Raw genomic sequence first — 16,451 nt, 5'->3', positions numbered from 1 at the left:
TGAAAGATTTTAATTTTTATTCCATCAATTTTCAGCTGCCTTATTCTTTGCATTGCAATGCCTTCAGTGCACCTTGGACTTCCTCCTTCAGTATCATTGTCTCTTGATCATATGCTACCTCTTAAAATGGTTGAACATCGACCATTACTTTTTGGTACAGTGACTCTCTGTACTCCTTCCATTTTCCTTTGATACTTTCTGCATCAGTTTAATATTTTGCCCACAGAATCCTTCAGTATTGCAAGTTGAGGCTTGAATTATTTTTTTCAGTTCCTCAGCTTGAGAAATGCTGAGCATGTTCTTCACTTTTGATTTTCTAATTCCAGGTCTTTGCACATTTCCTTATAACATTTGAGTTTGTCTTCTTATGTTGACCTTTGAAAACTTTCTGTTCAGCTAACCTTCTACTTCCTCATTTCTTTCATTTGCTTTAGCATCTCAGTGCCACTGAGCAACTCATATATATATGGAACTTGCTCAGTGGCAATGACTCATGTCAACCCTATGCACAACATAACAAAACACTATCCAGTTCTGTACCATCTTCCAACCTCACAATTATTATGTTAGAGCCTGTGGCTGTAGCCACGGTCAAATATATGAATAAATGACCAAGGATAGCCAAAACACTTTCAGAAAAACAGGTGAGGAAACTTGTCCAACATGACATTTTAAAGCTATGATAATTTACAACAGTATAGCAGGAACAGAGAGCTAGAAAAATAGACCATTGGACTAGATCAAAGAACTGGGAATGACCACTTACACTTCCAAAAACTTGGTACAAGACAGAACCTGAACAATGGGAGATATGAAATAGAATATGGCGCTGGGAAAATTGATTATCCATACTGAAAAATAAAATTGGATACTAACCTCATACCATGCATCAAAGTCAGTTTCAGGAGGACCAATATTTGAGTGTGAGAAGTACAGTAAAACCTTAAATACTTAGAAATAAACTTTGTATACTTATCAGAGCGATGCGGTTTTGTAGAATAAACACTGAACTGCGAACCACAAGGTTGGAGATTTGAGCCCACCTGTTGCTCCGTGTGAGATCCACATGGGATGTTTCCATTTATATAAATTCTGAAACATGCAAAATTGAATGTACATTCTTTCAGGATGAATCTACAAACAAAAACAATAGACTACCAATCACAAAATGTAAGATATTGGTTACTTCTGAAGAGGTAGGAAAAAATTGTGATATGGCTAGAGATATGCAAGGGCAAAATTGGTTGTTCATGATGTTCTATTTTTTATGCTGTCTGGTGGGTGAGTAAATGTTTTTATACTATTTTGATTATTTTATTTGTTTCATGTAAGGAATATTTCATCAGTTTTTAAAAGAGTAAATTTATGTCATTTTAAATCGGATTTGTTGTGCTGGTTTCTTATAATAAAATAAAAATAAAACCATTAAAATAAAAACTAATTTCTATACCATTTAAAGCTATTTATCATACCTCTTGAGCTACAAGTATTTCTCTAATAAAATCATTGTCCTAGGGAATGGTATGTTGCTATTGTTGTTAAGTGCTGTTGAGTTGGTTCCAACTCATGGCGACCCTGTATACTATTTCTGAGGAGCAGCTGGTGGATTTGCACCACTGATCTTGTGCTTCAAACCGACCATGTGATCAAGTGCTTACCCTATAGTGCCACACCAGGACTACATTGTTGTTGTGTTTAAGTGCTGTCTAGTCAGTCCTGAAGAGCTCTGGTAGCATAGTGGGTACAAGTCGGGCTGCCAACCACAAGATCAGCATTTCGAAACTACCAGTGGTTCCACGGGAGAAAGATGAGGCGTTCTTCTCCCATAAAGATTTACAGCCTCGGAAACCCTGTGCAGGGTCACTATGAGTCGGAACCAACTCCACAGTTCTTAACAACAACAGTCAGTCCTGACTCATAGCGATCCTATGTAGGGTTTCCAAGGAATAGCTGATGAGTTTGAACCACAATGACTCTAAAACCTGATGTGAGCACGTAGCCAGTTTAGCCATTTCCCCCAAAGTTAGGATATTGTTGATAGCTAAAAGATAGTTTCTTAGTTTCCTAGGATTGCTGTAACAGAAATACCCACAAGGAGGTAATTTTAAAGAACATAAATTTATTTTTTTATTGTTATAGATATTAATAGGAGTCCTAGTTTGGCACCGTCGGATAAGCACTGGACTGCAAGGTCAATTTGAACTGCAAAGTCAGCAATTCAAACTCACCAGCCACTCCTCAGAAATTCTATACAGGGTCCCTATGAGTCAGACATGACTCAATGACACTTAAAAACAACAAAGGTACTAATAGTCCAAATCATGTTCTCAGCCATATCGATTTCTTCCTTATTTATAACTTTGGGTGTTCCTTATTTCCTTGACAATCTTCACATGGCATTTGTGCTCCCTCGCCCTCTACACCCAATATGTGATTATCGCTATGTCTATCCTGCTTTATTTCTAATTTAGAAATTATTAGATTTAGAACCCACTCTAAAGATTTATACAGGGTTGCATACCACCACCACCACCTACTTGGGTAATAGTCTAATTAATCTAACAAAAAATGTCCTCTTTCTCAACAGGATTATGTCTATAGTCACAGTGGTTAGGCTTCCAACACTTATTTTGGGGGGAGGTAGAGCAGGATATGGGGAGCACAATTCAATCTATAGCAGACAGAGATGATGTTTAACCCATATTTCCATCTTCCAGCCAGGGTGAAAAACCCAAATGCCTATAGGGGCCAGGCAAATAACATTAATGAGTAACAAGGGAGGAATGAGGCCTGGGACAACCTGTAGTATACATTTTGTTTGGAAGAGGTACAGCTACTTACCTTGAGCTGGGCGGGGTGGCCGTTTGGCAACACAGGCCCAGTGCTGATGAGATTTTTGTTTTTCCTAGAGAAATTGAAACCTCCAGATTTTAAAATGTTGACAATTAATTAAAGTATTTTGAAATAAAACAATGCAGACCTGCAGACCCAGCCTGTTGCCCACTAATTATTTTCTAAGCAAGTGCGTTCTGTGCTCAGTAGCAAAACTCAATAGGTTTTGCTGAGGTAATGAATGAAGTCTTCAGTGAAAGACGCAGTCTGAGAAGACACTCTGTGAGGCACATTAAAATATGCTTACACCCTTTTGGACCATTTTGTGATTGGTAGTCTATTGTTTTTGTTTGTAGATGCATCCTGAAAGAATACAGATTTAATTTTGCATGTTTCAGAACTTATATAAATGGAAATGTCCCATGTGTATCTCACGGAGCAACAGGTGGGCTCAAATCTTTGAGAAGTAAGGTTAGGTCCTATCCCGTGAGCTCCATGACTGTCCAATCAAATATAGTACCAATGACACGGAGCCTGGAGACACTAGAAGCTTCCACTTCCTGTGTTTTGGAACTCATGCTCTATGGGAAGTCAGCTGCCACTTAGGAAGTCTGACTTCCCTGAGACCACCATCGTGGAAAAGCCATGTGGCCTCTAATTGATAGTCACAACTGAGCTCAGCCTGCTGTGCCCACCAATATGCCAATATGTGAGTAAAACTACCTTATACTCTTCAGCTTCTCTTTAAACTGAGGACACCTGAGTGAACTCATTTGCTGCCATGGAGAACTAAAGAATAACCCAACTGAGCCCTGTGTGAACTCATGATCCACACAATGATAAGATACAATTAAAATGATTGATGTAGTAAGTCACTAAGTTTGGGGGCAGTTTGTTATGCATCAATAGCTAAGTGGACCATTTCTCACCGTAGTTTCTATTTTATCTAGCTGTGAATCACTACCTGCTAATGAACTTCACTGTGGTTTGCTTTATGGGTGGATACAGAAGATTGCTTACAGATTCCACTTGCATTATTATGTCCAGGAAAAAGAAGCAAGAACAAAAGTGTAAGAAGAGAACAGTTAACTGTGGTTAAGGTGTTAGAGGCTGTATTGGGAAACACAAGCCCAAATCCTCTACGTTACTGCTGTTGAGTTGGTTCCGACTCATAGTGACCTTGAATAGGGTTTCCAAGGAGTGGCTGGGGCGTCTGAACTGCCAACCTTCTGATTAGCAGTCCAGTGCTTATCCTACAGTATTACATTAGGACTCCAAACCTTATATTGAATTTCTTTAGTAATCATTTGGCCAAGAAGTATGTATTTAAAGAGCTGTGGAGTTATTCAATTAACTTAAAAATTCTGTTCTCTAGTGTAATCAAGGAACTGGTTTGAACAAGAGTACTTTGCTGCAGAGTATTAGGTATTCAGCTCACATACAGGGTCTATAATTAAGAGAAATTTAGATTTGTACAATAGTTCTAAAGTCGTTAAATAACCCCAGTGTTATCCAGGAAGAGTACTGAAGCATACTGTCAGAAGAGGTGGACAGACCACTTGATAAAGTCAGAGTTCAGGAGAGATTCTAGTCCCCTTTGAAAAACCCAACTGTTTTGTTTTGTTTTTTCAAATGAAAAAGGATATTTCTAAGAAATGTGAAAGTCTGGGAAATGGAGGAAATCTCAGTGAAGCTAATCAAGTTATTTTTTAATTCTATGGTGTTTACGTACAGAATTATGCCCTAAGTTTTATAATCAATCATATTTATAACTAACTTCAAAGTATGCTTGGAAGCAATCCAAGCTACATTTAATTTAATATTAGCATGGATAATAGTTTAATCGAATGCTAACATAGCACATTTCCAAAAGCTATTGGAAGCAATTAGTATTTGTCTAACATGAAAAGTTTTGTTGAGCTTAAAACATGATCTACTTTGCAAACCTTCATCCAATTCACAATAAAAAGATTTTCTTAAAGGTTTTAATTTATGTATCAAGTGAGTTTCACTTTTTGATGTTTGTTGTGTGGGACACACTCTTTGTTATTACCCTATGTATGCTAATAAATGAGGTATTAAGTACTTTGTTGAGTTGTTGTTAAGTGCCTTTGAGTTAATTCTGATTCATAGCAACCCTGTATAGGGTGTCTGAGGAGTGGCTGATAAATTTGAACTGCATTCTTGTGGTTCAAATGGACCTTGAAGTAGAGAGCTTATCCTATGGTGCCACACCAGGACTCCACACATTAAGGGGATGCAAAATTCTGCATTTATTTGTCATGCACATATGCTCTGTTTTGTAATATGTGTGTTTCTACATTCATCTTCCAAGAATGCAACAGAGGGCTTTAATCAGAATGTTACATTTATATTTTATCAAAGTATTTATATATCTCTGTATAAGTAAATTGAACAATTTCTTGAGGGAAGAAAGTAAAATGAATACCTGCTGTTATTGCTGTATGCCATGGAATGGGTTCCAACTCATAGTGATCCTATATAGGGTTTCTGATAGCAGATGGTGAGTTTGAACTGCTTACCTAACTAGTGCTTATCTTACATCACCATATCAGTGCTCTAGAAAATAAAAGTTATATACATGTATTTTATTTTCCGTTTGCTTCCAGCCTGACTTTCTTTTAAGACACTGATTAATATATTGCTATGACTCATAAGACAAACTTGCTTGTCAAGTAGGGTGGTTATTGTTATATCAATTATGTATGTATTTTCAAATATGGCAGTTGAACATGTCTACAAAGAAACAAAATGCAAATTTTACAAATGTTATATATGAAAACAGTTAGATTTTCCTTTTTATTTTGGATCAATTAGGTGTAATCTCACATTCAATTCTCTCTTGTCGAGCACATAAGAACATGCCAGCACATTATGATCATGTGACTTGTGATGCATCTGGTCCTGTCCTGTGCAAAACAAACCAACACAGGTCTTCAGAGACAGAGCATACCTTTGTATTTGTATTATGATGTTGTGATTGCTCCCACCTCTGCAGGATATCAGTAATCCAATTAACTATGAAAATGCAGTGTCAAAGGACAGAAAGCTAGTGGGCAAGTTTTAAAGTATTATTTCAAGAAGAAAAACACTTATGGAGATCTCTGAAGGGTCCAATAACAAATCTCATAAGACAAATTAAATGATGTCTGACTGCCTTAAAAGTACTATTTCTTTTGACTATCTCAGTCATGAAGAACAAAATATGTTCCAAATAATTTTTTTTGCTTACTAATTTACAAATATAAATTTTTTATGCTAATGTCCAAATTCAAATGTAAATTTTATTTGATAAATTTTCCTTAATTTCAACTATTCAAATGTATTTGCTGCATTATAACAAAATTTATAAATGACATCATTTTATATGCAGGTAAAATGAGATGGTACCAACCAGCTGGAGGACAAAAATGAAAGTTTGCTTAAGATAAAAAGGATTTATGAATCCTAAAAAACAATTCCAAAATTAACTTACATTTAGAAATGTAGTGAATCAGAAAAGCTTTCTTTCGTTGAACACTAGAGTTTAATGGTTGCAAATCGTACTAGTGCTGTTAGTACTGAAATTACCAATCACATAACAGATAAAACATAATTTGTTCTAAATCCTTCATCCATTCTTTGCTGTAGTAAATAAATAAATGAAATGGTGTAGAAAGTGAAACTAGTTTTGAATCTCATATGGTCAAATCTGTAGACCCCATAAATAACAGAAACAGAGATCCTGCTTTGTGGGACAATTTTTCCTTTCTTTTTTTTTTTAAATGGTTTATTGTGAATTATGTGATAGTTTACATGGGAGAACATTAGTTTTACATTCATCCTATCGTATATCATCTCATTGCCATGGTTACTGCTGGGGACAGCATACACAAGCACTGAGAAGCTGTGGCCCTGTGACAAGATGGATGAAAATCCAATTCTGGGGCCCTCCTCATTGCGAGCCATGGACCCTGAGGGCCAAGGAAGTGACCTCCTGAAGTCCCGGGTTCATAGTTTTTTTGCGAACTCACTGGTGGGCTACCACTGTATAATTTTCTTTGGTCTTAATGTTCATTCTATGCTTCTAACTCCAGTAATTGTAGCTTCTGAGAAAATGGGTTCTTATGTGCCTCTCTTAATGTCTCCACTGTGTTGGCAGTGCGTAGGGTCCTGGGAACAAATCTTTTTGAGGAACAAGCAATAGTCACCTGGGATGCATGTCAGAACTGCATCTTGATATTAACTTGAAGCATGAGCTTTTGATGTCCATATACAACAATGGGACCAATAAAGCCGAGATAGTAAAAAGTCTCCTCAGAGGACTCAGAAAGGCCAGGAACCAGGTATATTGGAAGTATTGATTAAAGGACAATAGTGGCAGCCCCATCAAAGAGCCTCTGGGTATAATCAGTTTAACCCAGATGCTCCCCTTCTTCCTGGAAGTATATGGAAATGTGATGTAACATTTAGATGTAGAATCCGGAAAGAAGAATAGGAATGTGGAAGCGAGACCTCACCTTCTTAAAAAGGTTGAGACTCGTCTCTCTTCTTCCCTGGAATTGTAAGAGTAAAGAAGAAAGAATTATTAGTTGATAAATAAAGCCAGGTGTCTGAGATCTTGCTCACAAACAAAAACATGAGCTTTTGTTTCAAAGTATACAATGACAGCTTGACTCCCTTCAAAAACCTTACTTTAAGCCTTGATGACCTTTTAAATCTTTTTCACCTTTACCCATTAGAGATTAAGTGCTAAAAGCATGTTAAGTATCCTTGAGACAATTGTGATGTATATTTTAAAAATTGTTCTTGTGAATTATTGTGTCCTGTTTCAATGATTAATCACATTTCAATTCTGTATTCTGTTTTATCTGAATAAACATATCCTTCCTCTGTGAAAAATCCCTCCTTGAAAAAAGAGAATAAAAGACTGAGGCAGTGTGAGTGCTTCATGCAATGCTGGATGCAATGTAAGGCTGCATGCAATGCAAGGCAGTGCAGTTTGCAGAAGACCAGCCTGTCTTTCAGCTTGCATCAAACTTGTGTGTCTTTTTCTTTGTGTCTCTTTGTCTCTATGCTATATCTTTCGCCTCTCAGACCTCCCAACTTCGTGCAACTCACTCTCCTGCCGAGGCGGGACCTCAACAGGTTACAATCCCCTCCATGTATCATCAACCAACTAAAGGGTATACACTACAAGCCTGCCCCACGGTCCTCAACACACTGCCCCTCTCCCTCTCTGTGTCTGAAATCCCCAGCTGCTCCATCTCTCCACGTCATCATCTCTGCCTCCATCTCAGGCATCACTGCTTCTCTGGGTAGGGTCCCGCTCTCCACTCTTCTCCCTTGATGGTCCCAGGGACCTCTGCTCCTAGACCAAAAAGTTAATCACTCCCCTCCTTTCTACAAAACATCTACCTTTACATTTTCAACCCTCACAATCAGTCCTGATAACAGTTATTCACTATTGTATCACACAATACCTATCTGCATTTTATTTCATCAGCCCTGCCTAGACAGATTGGATACTACTCAGTGGAGATTCTACCTTCCTTCATGCCCTCTGGATCTAGGTTCCCTCTTGAAAACTTGTAAGCCATTTTGGTAGCCAGTGTCCAAGTTGCCCATCCCTGTCTACTCAGTGTATGGAGGGGGTGGGAATGATCCTTGCTGTGAAGATTGGAACAATTTTTTATTGTAATGATATAAATTATTTTAGCTGGGATCCATCTGCATCAGCAATGAGATGCCTCCTTCCATGTCTTCTTCTGAATCTGATATGAATTTTTGACAGATGTAAAAATTGGTAGATGTACTTCTGCTACTATTTTTAAATTATCTTTAGCAAAAATTTCCCTGCATGTAATATTAATGATGTTTCTGTTGTTTTTAAGTGTTGTCAAGTCAATTCTAACTAATAGTGACCCTGTCTAGGATTTCTGAGGAGTGACTGCTAAGTTTGACCACTAACTTTAGGTTCAAACCAACCTTGTGGTCTAGTGCTTATCCTACAGTGCCACATTATTTGATAAATTCACAGTCTGTTGGGTCATCTTTCTTTGAAATGGGTACAAATATATATCTCTTTCAGTCAGTTTGCTGAAACATTTCAGTTGTATTTTTTTTTTGGCTTAAGTTTTATTGTGAATTGAATGATAGTTTACATGGGAGAACATCAGCTTTACACTCATCCTATCCTATTTTGTTTCATTGCCATGACTACAATGCCCTCCTTGCATCATCATTCAACAGTATTTGCTTCTATTCCCTCTTTTTTTTTTTATATATACACTAAAACACTCGGGAATATATAATCATTCAAACAACCAAAGGGCATATCCTACAAGCCTGCCCCCTGGACACCAGCACAGAGCCCCTCTCCCTCCCTGAGTCTAGAGTCCCCAGTTATTATATCTCTCCATGGCATCATCTCTGCCTCCATCTCTGGCATCACTGCTTCTCTGAATATGGTTCTGTTCTTCTCTATTTATGGTCCCAGGGTCCTCCGCTCCTGGACTGTAAGATCAACCACTCCCCTCTGTTTTGTCAATTCCTGGAGCCTTATTTTTTGCGGATCCCTTCAATGCAGTTTTAACTTCTTTCTTCAATATCATTGGTCCTTGATCACATCCTTCTCTTGAAATGGTTGAACATCTACCAGTTATTTTTGGTACAGCAACTCTGTATTCCTTCCATATTCTTTTAGTGACTCCTGCATCATTCAATATTTTACTCATAGAATTCTTCCATATTGTACATTGAGGCTTGACTTTTCTTCAATGCTTTCAGCTTGAAAACTGCTGAACATATTATGTCCTTTTGGTTTCCTAATCCAATGCCTTTGCACATTTCATTATAATACTTCACTTTGCCTTCTCAAGCTGCCCTTTGAAATTTTCTGTTCAGATCTTTTACTTCATTATTTCTTCCATTTGCTTTAACTACTTTATGTTCAAGAGCAAATTTCAGTCTCTTCTGACATCCACTTTGGTCTTTTCTTTGTTTTTAATGATGATGGTATACTTGTTGAGTGTATCTTCTAGCCTTGTTGTTGTTGTTGTTGTTAAGTGCCGTCGAGTCTTTGTAATTCCCACCAAATGATACTTTTCCTGCTGGGTCTGATTAAGAGAAGGTGGGAAAAGATACTTATGGGGTAACATGGGTCAACAGTGGATGTTAACAGAGCTCATGGTCGTTGTGAAAACTTGGAATTCTAGCATGGGTATAAAACGAGCAATCTTAGAAGCTGGCGGGGGAGTATCACTAACATTAGAGAAAGAAGAGGCAGGAGTTGAGCTTGCCCTTTGACCCAGAGATCCCTGCATACTGGACCTTCTTGACACACGGACAGGACTGTTACACCTGAGGAGCAGCAGCAGCAGACTAAAGAACCAGGGCATGTGGCAGGGCAGTGGACTGCCCAGCCCATTGAGCAAATAAAGCTGAGTGACTTTGGGCAGGGGTTTACTTACATAGTGGATACCTCCCAGCACTTAATTAGGGGGTGGGTAGGGTAGGTTTGCTACTTCTTGGAGCTGGAGCTAAGTGCCTTCAGACTGAGGCTTATGATGGAGTGGTATGTCCTGTGGGTATTTTTCAGCAGCTCTAGAAGATCTTTGTAGCATTGGCTGGGCCGAGAGAGGCCAGTTGGCATACATAAAGAGAGGCTGTCCTGACTAGAAGAACTGTGTCCTGAACATTTGTGACACTGAGTTATCTAACCTGTTAACCTCTTAATAAATGCCCTAATTGTGAGTACAGTGTCTGAGTTCTGTGTGGCCATTTCAATGAATTATCAAATCCAGTTGAGAAATAGTGTTGTAGGAGGAATGATTTGGTGCAAAAATCATTCATTGTTGTAATGACTTTTTGCTTTCTTCATGCATGATGTTCTTTATGTTGTTCCATGACTCCAGTGGTCATTGGTCACCAGTGTTCAATCTGTTGAATCTCTTCTTGAGATGGTCTTTACATTCAGCTGGGATGTGTTCAAGGTTGTATTTTGACTCTGCTGGACTTATTAATTTTATTCAATTTCAACCTGAACTTGTATATTAGGAATTGTTAGTCTGTTTCTTAATCAACTCCTGACCTTGTTTTGGCTGATGATACTGAGCTTCTCTCCCTTGTAATGTAGTGCGTTATGCATTGTACTGCTAAACTGAAAGGTCACCAACAGCTCCTCAGGAGAAAGATGAGGCTTTCTGCTCCTGTAAACATTTACAGCCTCAGAAACCCTATACAGGGTTGCTATGAGTCAGAACTGACTCTATAGTACAGCACCAACAACAACATCATTGAGCGTATCTTTTCAGAGACCGATTCCTGTTAATTCCATCTGGTGAAGCTCATGTGTATAGTTGCTGTTCATTCTATTTTAAAAAGTATTTGCAATGTATAAGTTGTTGGTATTACAGAATTCTTTCATGAGATCTCCGTCATTATTTCTGTCACCAAGGCCATATTTTCCAACTACAGGTCTTTCCTCTCTGTTTCCAACCTTTTCATTCCAATCACTAGTAATTTTCATTGCATCTTGATTGTATGTTTGATCAATTCCAAACTGAAGAAGTTGGAGCTGGTTGTGTGCTATCTAGTTGGCTCTGACTCAGAAACTCTGACTAGGGTTTGTGAGGCTGTAAATCTCTATAGGAGCAGAAAGCTTATCATTATTCCATGGAGAGGCTGATGGATTCTAACTGAGGTTAGCAGCCCAACCTGTAACTCAGTATGCTAACAGAAAGAAGTTAGGGGAATTATTCAATTTTGTCTTCATTGCCCTTAGAGTTAGGGTGTAAATTTGATAATAGCTTTGAAATTAATTGATTTTCCTTGTTGTTGTTAAGTGGCATTGAGTCGGTTTTGACTCATTGTTGTTGTTAAGTGCCATTGAGTCGGTTCTGACTCATAGTGACCCTGTATAGGGTTTCCAAGGGTGTAAATCTTTACAGGAGCAGAAAGTCTCATCATTTTCCCACATAACAGCTGGCAGTTTCGAACTGATGATGTTGAGATTAGCAGCCCGACTCGTAACTACTACGCTATCACAGCACTGTACTTGAAGCTGTATCTTCAGATTTTCTTTTTGATAATGAATGTAACAGCACTCCTCTTCAATTTGTTATATTCTTGGCATGACAAATTGATTCAAAATGGCCAGGAGTAGTCCATCTCAGCTCATTAATTCCTAGAATATTCATCATTATATGTTCATTGCATTTTGATTATGATTTTTAATTTTCCTAGATTCATACTCTGCACATTCCATATTCCAGTTATTAGTGGATTCTTGCATATGTATTTTCTCACTTTGAGTCTTATCCCATTCAAAAATGAAGCTCTAAAAGCTTTGCTCCATCCATGTCATTAAGCTTGACACTACTTTGGGAAATCAAGTTATATTTTGAGTATCTTCCAACCTGAGGGGCTCATCTTCTGGCACTATATCAAGCGGTGCTTTGTTACTATGCCTAAGGTTTTTAGTGGGTAAGCTGTCTGAAGTAGACCACCTATTCCTTTATCCTAGTCAGTCCTACTCTGTAAGTTCTTCTAAAGCCTGTCCACCATGGTTGACCTTGCTGGTATTTGAAATACTCTTGGAATAGCTTCCTGAATCATGACAACACACAAGTCACAACAAATGGAATTTACTATAAAATCACATTTTTTTAAAAAGAGTTACATCATGGCTAGCTATCACAGACATAAACACAAATGCACACACAAAATGTACATTTATATTTAACTCACACGTGTATATGAAAGGGCTTCAAATTTTTATGGAATAAATTCCCTTATCTTTTAAATTCCATTTTTCATGAATTTTTAGAAGTCCCTTTCCTATTTAACTCACTGTCCCATTAGAATGTGTGAATAACAGAGATGATCAACATTTAGCTCCCTCATATGCCTTAATCTAGCTCTAGTCATGTAAATGATTTAGTTGTCAAGTACTAGTTAAAATTTCATGATCTGCCTGGATGTAGAGGCACCTCAGAAGAAAGGCCTGCCAATCTACTTGAGAAAGTCCACAGTCATTGAAAACCCTGTGGGGGATAGTTCTATTATGACACACATTAATTTGCTATGAATCAGAATCAGCTTGTTGGCAACTGATTTTGATCTTTGCCCCAAGAGCCTGTGCAGTTACTTACATAAAGAATTTTCATGCTCTGTGGTAACTGTTGTAAGAAAGCTATATACCAGGTGTTATGGTGACTGTACAAGAGAACCAGGTTTCCAGCTTGAGGTTTGGGTCAAGAGAGACTGGAGAAGAGAATGGCTACACTGAATTGTGAAGGATATTAGTAGGTGCTGGCTAAGCTATGGAGTGGCCAAGAGAGTTTTTGGCAGAGAACACAGTATTAGCAAAGCTACTGAAGTGTGAAATAGTGCTGCAAGGTAGATGGAATATACATTGCTTGGTTTTTATAGAGTGGAAAGTTCAAGGTGAGTGGATGAAGAGTCGTCAGAGGCAGGCTCGTGAGGTAGGTCGGGTCTGGATCCAGAAGTCTGTGGGATCTGTAGGTTAAGCAATGCCATGGGTAATTTATATTTCATACAGAGTATTCTAATGACAGTGCACACCGTCAATCTGTAGGGGCTAGCGGAGCTGGACAGACTCAATGATGGAGCAAATGAGCTATTTCAATAGTCCCAGTGAGAGTTTAAAAAGATTCAAATAGGGGCAAATTAATATGGATGGAAAGAAGGGGAAAGAATAATATAATCCGAAGGTAAAATTGGCAAGACTCATGACTAATTCATTTTATGAGAAAAAAGAGAAAGGAAATCCTAGTGGGCTGATTCACAGGTTTATGGCTTGGGCAACTGTGTAGATATTAATTGGGCTTTGAGATGCAGGGTGGGAAGCCAGCAAGAGGCTTGGGAAAGTTAAGTTTTGTGGTGTCAGAGACTAGGTGGTGGAGGCTCAGGGCCAAAAAATATTTTGGTATCATTTTATTTGTTGCTTTTCACTGGATTGTCTTTCCCCACTAGGACTGGTTATATAATCATGAATGAATAAATGAATAAATAAACAAGAGAGTACATCGAAAATATTTCTATAAAATAAACACCTTTATTAAACAAAAATAAGAAAATGTGAAGTTACTATTTCTGGGACAATGCCCTTCTGAAGGCTGTGCTTGTCTCTCCCTACCCTTCCAGGAGAATTCTATGCTCTCTGATTTATGGTGTTGTGGTTAGGTATCACAGAATTGGTTTCAACTCATAGGCACCCTATGCACAACAGAATGAAATATTGTCCAGTCCGACACCACCCTCATACTCATTGTTATACTTGAGCCCTTTACTGCTGACAGCATGCCAATCCATCTCGGTGGGGGTCTTCCTGTTTTTCACTGACCCTCCATTTCACCGGGCATCGTGTCCTTCTCTAGGGACTTTTCCACCTGATAACATGTCTGAAAGTATGAGAGATGAAGTCTTACCATCCAAGTTTCTAAGGAGCATTCTGGTTATACTTCTTCCAACATAAACTTGTTTGAATTTCTGGCAGTTCATGTTATTGTTGTTAAATGACATTGAGTCGGTACCAATTCATAGCGACACTGTATAGGGTTTCTGAGGCGTGGCTGGTGAGCTTAAACCACCAAACCTGCAGTTCAAACTGACCTTGCAATCCAGTGCTTTAACCCTCAGCACCACACCAGGACTCCGTCATGCCGTCAATATTCTTCTCCAACACCACAACTCAGGTGCATCCATTTTTTTATGGTCTTTGATTTATACCACATAAAATGGCAGTTTGGGCACCCTTGTGGGAATCAAATCGTGTTCCTTTGAAATGTTTTTTTTGAATTTGGGGAACAAAAATGAGTCTGAAGGGACATGGCTAAGGCTATAGGTTGGATGGGGTAAGGTTTCCCAGTGAAATTTTTGCAGAACAGCCCTTGCTGCCCACAAAGGATGAGCAGATGCAGTGTCCTGATTGGGGAAAAAAAAATTTCTTGGGGCAGCTTTCATGGCCGGTTTCTCACCAATGCAGTTTTCAGTTTTCATAAAACTTCTTTCTAATAAATCCCAATGATAACATCTTGTGTCCTTTGAGAAAATCTATCAAGGCTACCCCTTTGGAATCTCAAAAACCAGTCACCATAATTTTCTGAGTTGACCTCACTGCCTTGTATTTAAGTGGCCCAGACAATCCCATGAGAAGTCACTGTTTTGATCAGACCTTTTTCCTGAAGGCTCCCTAACAAGCAACTAACACAAGTATATTACTGGGAGAACTTATCTCCATCCATCCACTTTTTATAGAGACATTTTTAAATGAGTTTTGCTTGGAATAAACTTGTGCATGTATGAACTAGAACTCTAGTAGCAAAACTTTTTATTTGGTCCTCATATAAATGCAGGAAAAAGATCGGCTTTCTGCTACCATGAAGATTTAAAGCCTTGGAAACCCTACACAGGGTTGCTATTAGTCAGGACCAACTCGATGACACTTAACAACAACAATATATGTATGAGGAGTTTTGGTATGGCTCTGTAGAATAAGCACTTGACTTCTAACCACAAAGTCAGCGGTTCAACCCATAAGTTGCTCCTCATCAACCTTATACAGGGTTGCTGTAAGTCAGAACTGACTTGACAGCACTTAACAAGAACTATATGTGTACATAAGATATATACATACATATATATATATAGGCTCTTGGTGTGGGACTGTAGGATAAGAACTGGGCTGTTAACCACAAGATCAATGGTTCTATATCAGATCACTGTGAGTTGGAAGTGACTCAACAATACTTAACAACAATATAGATATATAGATACAGATATATAGAGAAAATAATGTTGTTAGTTGCCATTGAACTGGCTATAAAACATGGTGACTCCATGTACAACAAATGAAACATTACCATCCTGTGCCATCTTCAAGACTGTTGGTATGCTCTGGTCCATAGCTTTGGCCAATGTGTATTTTGAAGACCTTCCAACCTAGGTGCCTCATCTCCTAGTACTATAGCAAATGGTTTTCTGTTGTATCATAAGGTTTTCTTTGGCTACATTTTGGAAATAGATCAACTGGCCAATTTTCCTAGTCTGTCTTAGTCTGGAAATTCTGCTAAAACTTGCCCACCATGGATGGTCCTGCTGGTATTTAAAACACCAGTGGCACTTAGCACCATAGCAATTTGCGAGACACCACAGAATAAAAACTCAGAGATGTTGTTGTTGGTGTTAGGTGCCATTATGTCAGTTCTAATTTATATTGACTCTGTGCACAGCAGAATGAAACACTGTCCAGTCCTATATATCCTCACACTTGTTGCTATGTTTAAGTCCATTGCTGCTGCCACTGTGTCATTCAATTTCAATGGAGGTCTTCTTCTTTTGAACTGAACCTCCATTTTTCTAAGCATGATGTCTTTCTCCAAGGACTGGTTCCTCCTGATAACATGTCTGATGTATGAGAGTTGAAGTCTCACAACTCTGGATTCTAAGGAGCATTCTGGCTATACCTTTTCTAAGAATTGTTTGTTCATCTTGTAGTCCATGGTACTTTCAATAATTGTCTGTGACTTAATTCTAATGCATAGATTCTTCTATGGTCTTCCTTGCTCATTGTCCAACTTTCAACTACATGTGAG

This window comes from Chrysochloris asiatica, unplaced genomic scaffold, assembly GCF_000296735.1.
Source record: "Chrysochloris asiatica unplaced genomic scaffold, ChrAsi1.0 scaffold00133, whole genome shotgun sequence".
Taxonomy (NCBI): Eukaryota; Metazoa; Chordata; class Mammalia; order Afrosoricida; family Chrysochloridae; genus Chrysochloris; species Chrysochloris asiatica.
The sequence above is the reverse complement of the archived record's forward strand: the minus strand, read 5'-3'. Positions refer to the sequence as shown.